This window comes from Trichechus manatus, unplaced genomic scaffold (genome assembly GCF_000243295.1).
Source record: "Trichechus manatus latirostris isolate Lorelei unplaced genomic scaffold, TriManLat1.0 scaffold00102, whole genome shotgun sequence".
Lineage (NCBI taxonomy): Eukaryota > Metazoa > Chordata > Mammalia > Sirenia > Trichechidae > Trichechus > Trichechus manatus.
In genome coordinates, this window is record NW_004444038.1 from 1,342,321 (window position 1) to 1,348,138 (window position 5,818).

The window sequence follows — 5,818 nt, forward strand, 5'->3', positions numbered from 1 at the left end:
CATTCTTCCTTCCTAAAGGTTCAGCTTCAAAGCTGTTGTTGTTGGTTTTTTTTTTTTTGGAGGGGGTGTTCTCCTTGTAGTTCCTTACAACTTTTGCAAATATCTGTTACCTAACAGTTTTCTACCGTGAAATTATTTTGAGTGATTTCCTTTCATTGGTACTCCCTTGGGAATCTTATTCAATCGATTTCGATTTTTCAGCTCCCTAGAGGGGATTAACCTTTTGTTTCCTCCAGGGTACTTGCCTGTAGGACGCAGAATCCCCTGTAGCTAGTTTAAGCAAGAGGGGTTCATTAAGGAATACTGGAAAGCTCCAGAACCATCAGAAGGAGTGTGAAACACGCTGTGGTGTGTACTTAATGATTGCAGGCCCCCCACAGCAGACCTGCAGTGATGGGGCGCTGTGCATCCTCTGACAGGTCTCTGCCGTCACCTATACTCACCAAATGGCTGAGCCACACTCCGCCTCTTTCTTCAACTTGCTTGCTTACATGCATTTCACGTGAGGATCCCTGGGGGTGGTTTCTGAAATGCTGTTGATATCCTGTTTCTGCATCCAGATTCTTCAGAATCTGCATCTATTTTGTTAAAACTCATTGAGCTGTTTACACGTGTGAGTGTGTGTATGTGTGTGTCTGTAGTAAAGACTGTATTCAAAAGTTTTGGCAGTACCACAAATTCGGATATGTCTGTACTCATTTCTTATATTAGCTTCACCATTGTCATAAATTTGTCTCACAAAGAAGTTTTACTAATGATTCTTCTAGTGCTTAAGTCTCATCACTTTGATGTCCAGTGGCCGTAGGAGACAAAATATAAAATGACCCCCATCGTTATCTCTCAGCTCTGTCCCTTCTTACATGGATAGCATGTTATATGTACATTGTAAAGAGCTATCCCTTTCCAATTAACTAGTCTATGTGGTGAAGAATTATTTTGCGCAGTAAAGCTTTGACCTTGCACCCCCTCTCTGAGATGTTTCCTCACATATCATGTTAAAACTGATCTTCACTGCCGAGGTCTTCTTTTAACTTATTCCATCAATACACCAGCTATCTCACTCGTGCTTTGTTCTACATTAAAAGACTAAACAAACAAGACCAAAAAAATAAAATAAAATTGAGCTTATTCTTGTCTGTCCCTGTTCTGATAAAGTCTTCCTCTAATCACCTTCTAAAGCGTATGATCTCTTCTCTAAGACAATACAATACCCCAAGCTAAATCTCCGGGAGTTTTCCTATTGAATTAGCCCTTTCTACTCACAAATTTAATAGCAGTATTTCCAGATTTGAACACTGCCTGATTCTAAGGTGGTATTGTCTACTGGAAAGATTATCCAACACTATGGCTATGGTGTGTTAAGTGTGGGTTTAGACATACTTTATTTCCAAATATTCTCTTATAATGGCACCAATGTAGTTCAAATTTCTTGCAGTCAGAAACATTTCTATTACTTTTGTGGTATCCATAACAAGAACCTGATAAGATAGATTCATATTATATCGTAACATAAACTATTAACCATAAGAATGACATAAAACTATTCACATAAAACTATGGACCATAACAACGAACATCATTTATCGGGCACTTAACACATACTAAGCACTTGTTACTTCTATTTTACAAATCATGGAAAAAGTGTCTGAAAAAGTTTAATAATTTGCATAAATTCATACCAGTAATAAATGATACCATTTAGTCATACATTATGCTGATATTCCTCCATTAGCTACTTTGTGTATTTGAGTAATTATTTCAGTCACTGAAGATCCAACAGTGAACAAAAGAGACTAAGTTCCTGTCATGATGGGACTTATGTATAGTTGGAAAAAATGCAAATCAACAATCAAACGTATGATATAACAAATGATGTTAAGAAGTATGAGTGAAAGCATAACAAGGGGGGAATACATACTTGTGATTACGTGTGAGGGCCTTGGTGGAAACAGAAAAGGACTCACTAAGAAGATACGTGAGAAAGAACCTGAAAAAAGTGGTGAGCAAGACATGGGGAAAATCTAAGCCAGGAGCCTTACCGCAGACAGAGCAGCAGGTGCTGTGCTCCCAGGTAAGAAAATACCTGATATCTTGGAGGAAGAGAGGCAGAGGAAGAGCATATGAGGGAAAAGCAGCAGGAGATGAGGTCAATGAAGGAAAGGGCACGGGGGTGTGATCATGCAGGACACTTTCTCTGGGCAAGATCGGTAGCTTGGGATCACCCAGAAGCAATTCCTCAGATAGGATTTGAGGCCACATAGTTTATTTGGGAGGAGATTCTAGAAAACATTAGTATAAAATTGGCACAGGGAGACAGGAAAGTATAGAGAACAAAAATAGTGTGTATTTATGAGCTCAGGACAACTGGAATTATATATCCCGGTGAAACTTCTGGAAGACGGCATATCAGAGAATTCAGAGTTGTCTCACCTGAGGGCTGAGAATGCTGGAATATTTACTTACCGCTTAGCATTTTTGCATTATTTTACACATAAATCTAAGTTTAGAACTTGCAGTTATTCCTGTTCACAGTTTCTAATACCCAGCAAGTTTCTCAAAACAAAGCAGCATTCAGTGATTTAAATTGTCATCTAGCAGAAAGGATAATGAATAAGTTAAAATTCAGGCTTATGTGTAATGTAAATAAAACTTCAGATAAACGCAAATCTATTACAGTAAAACCATTAAGGCAAATATAAATTGGTCACATTATAATAAAGGAAGAATATGTAAGAAATTATCGCCCTGCCCATCCTGAGCGCCTATCCAGTAGCCCCTGGAGCATGATCCTTCCCACTGTGCCACCTTTGCGATCTCGCCGACGCCTCAGCTGCAGCCCCGAGTCAAATCCCTCAGCACCTCGGCCACTAGCTGCGTTGCCTATGATCAAGCGAGATGGCCGCCAAGAGCGGGTCACGCTGGGCAAAATCACTTCTTGAATCCAGAAGCTTTGCTGTGGACTCAATATGGACTTTGTTGATCCTGCTTAGATCACCATGGAAGTAATCCAGGGCTTATACAGTGGGGTCACCACTGTGGAACCAGACACTTTGGCTGCTGAAATAGCTGCGACCTTGACTACCAAGCACCCTGACTATGCCATCCCGGCAGCAAGGACTGCTGTCTCTAACTTGCACAAAGAAACGAAGAAAGTGTTCAGTGACGTGATGGAAGACCTGTACAACTACATAAATCCTCATAATGGCAAACGCTCCCTTATGGTGGCCAGGTCAATACTGGATATTATTTTGGCCAATAAAGATCACCTGAATTCAGCCATTATCTATGACTGAGAATTCTCTTATAATTACTTTGGTTTCAAGACACTGGAGTGGTCCTATTTGTTGAAGATCAATGGAAAAGGGGCTGAAAGACCACAACATATGTTGATGAGGGTATCTGTTGGGATTCACAAAGAAGACATTGATGCTGCTATTGAAACATACAACCTTCTCTCTGAGAATTGGTTTACTCATGCCTCCCCCATGCCCTCCAATGCTGGTACCAACCACCCTCAACGTTCTAGCTGTTCCCTTCTGAGTATGAAAGATGACAGTATTGAAGGCATTTATGATACTCTAAAGCAGTGTGCACTAATTTCCAAGTCTGCTGGGGGAATTGGTGTTGCTGTGAGTTGTATCTGAGCTACTGGCAGCTATATTGCTGGGATTAATGGCAATTCCAATAGCCTTGTACCTATGCTGAGAGTGTATAACAACACAGTAAGGTATGTGGACTGGGGTGGGAACAAGTGACCCGGTGTATTTGCTATTTACCTGGAGCCTTGGCATTTGACATCTTTGAGTTCCTTGATTTAAAGAAGAACACAGGGAAGGAAGAACAGCATGCCAGGGACCTATTCCTTGCCCTTTGGATTCTGGATCTCTTTATGAAACTAGTGGAGACTAATCAGGACTGGTCTTCGAGGTGTCCAAATGAGTTTCTTGGCCTGGATGAGATTTGGGGAGAGGAATTTGAGAAGCTATACAAAAGTTATGAGAAACAGGGTCGTGTCCGCAAAGTTGTAAAAGCACAGCAGCTTTGGTATGCCATCACTGAGTCTCAGGCAGAGACAGGTACTCTGTACATGCTCTACAAGGATTCCTATAATTGGAAGAGCAACCGGCAGAACCTGGGAACGATCAAATGCAGCAACCTGTGCACAGAAATAGTAGAGTATACTAGCAAAGATGAGGTTGCAGTTTGTAACTTGGCTTCCCTGGCCCTGAATATGTATGTCACATCAGAACACACATATGACTTTAAGAAGTTAGCTGAAGTCACCAAAGTTGTTGTCCATAACTTGAATAAAATTACTGATATTAATTACCACCCTATTCCAGAACATTGTTATCAAGTAAAAGCCATCACCCCATTGGAACTGGGGTACAAGGTCTGGCAGATGCTTTTATCCTGATGAAGTATCCTTCTGAGAGTCCAGATGCCCAGTTATTGAATAAGCATATTTTTGAAATCATTTATTATGGAGCCCTGGAAGCCAGTTGTGAACTAGCCAAGGAACATGGCTCATATGAAACCTATGAGTGCTCTCCAGTCAGCAAAAGAATCCTCTGGTGTACGTGGAATGTTATCCTACAGACCTATGGGACTAGAAACTTGTCAAACAGAAGATTGCAAAGTATGGTGTAAGAAACAGTTTACTTATTGCTCTGATGCCTACTGCTTCAACTGCTCAGATACTGGGGAATAATGAGTCCACTGAACCGTATACCACCAACATCTACACTTGCAGAGTCTTGTCAGGAGAATTTCAGATTGTGAATCCCCACTTACTGAAAGATCTTACTGAGAGGGACTTGTGGAATGAAGAGGTGAAAAAACAGATTATTTCATGCAATGGCTCTATCCAGAGCATACATGAAATTCCTGATGACCTGAAGCAACTTTATAAGACGGTGTGGGAAATCTCTCAGAAAACCATATTCAAGATGGAAGCTGAGAGAGAGGGGCTTTCATTGATCAAAGCCAGTGTCTGAACATCCATATCGCTGAGCCTAACTATGGGAAACTCACTAGTATGTAGTTCTATGGCTGGAAGCAGGGTTTGAAGACTGGGATGTATTATTTAAGGACAAGACCAGTGGCTAATCCAATCCAGTTCACTCTAAATAAGAAGAAGCTGAAAGATAAAGAAAAGGTATCAAAAGAGGAAGAAGAGAAGGAGAGGAACACAGTAGCCATGGTGTGCTCTCTGGAGAATAGAGATGAGTGTCTGATGTGTGGATCCTGAGAAGAAAGGCTCAGAAGAGACCAGGACTTCTTTGACAGCCACACTACTACTTGAGCATAGATAGGTGTAGTGAGTTTGCCTGAGGTGGTAAGGCTTGGCTGGACCTTATTGTAGAAAAAGGATCAATTGATTTAATGTACTCTTTCTCAGTTTTGGTAAGGTGACTTAGTTGTGCTGCTTTGACTGGTGGGCCCCTAGAAGTAAAACTGAGTCCTTATACATACAAATAACCCGTCAGAGCCAGCCAGGAAAGGCTCTTAAATTCTTGTTGTCCTCTGACTTGCTCTAGGACATTTATCTGGACAAGGTTCTGTAGGTTATCTGAAATAAAGATGAATATTTCTAAAAAAAGAATCCAAGAAAATGTGAAATTACTGAGCACTCTTATAAAGGGCCTCCATGTGTTAATATTTTACATATATTCAGCTCTAAATTATTCAGTGTAAGATTAGACAATATTTCGGTTACCTCGGTTGCTGAGTTCTCCTTTTCATTCCTCTGGGTTCTTAAGCACTAGTTTTAAGTTTACCATCTAACCTCTTTATTAGTTGGGGCAGAAGAAAATTA

The 5,818-nt window shown here is 40.7% G+C and overlaps 1 pseudogene; it reads left to right on the plus strand.

Moving 5' to 3' along the window:
• Positions 1–2,981: 2,981 nt before the first annotated feature.
• LOC101361285 (ribonucleoside-diphosphate reductase large subunit-like) lies at positions 2,982–5,576 on the plus strand (annotated as a pseudogene).
• Positions 5,577–5,818: the final 242 nt, after the last annotated feature.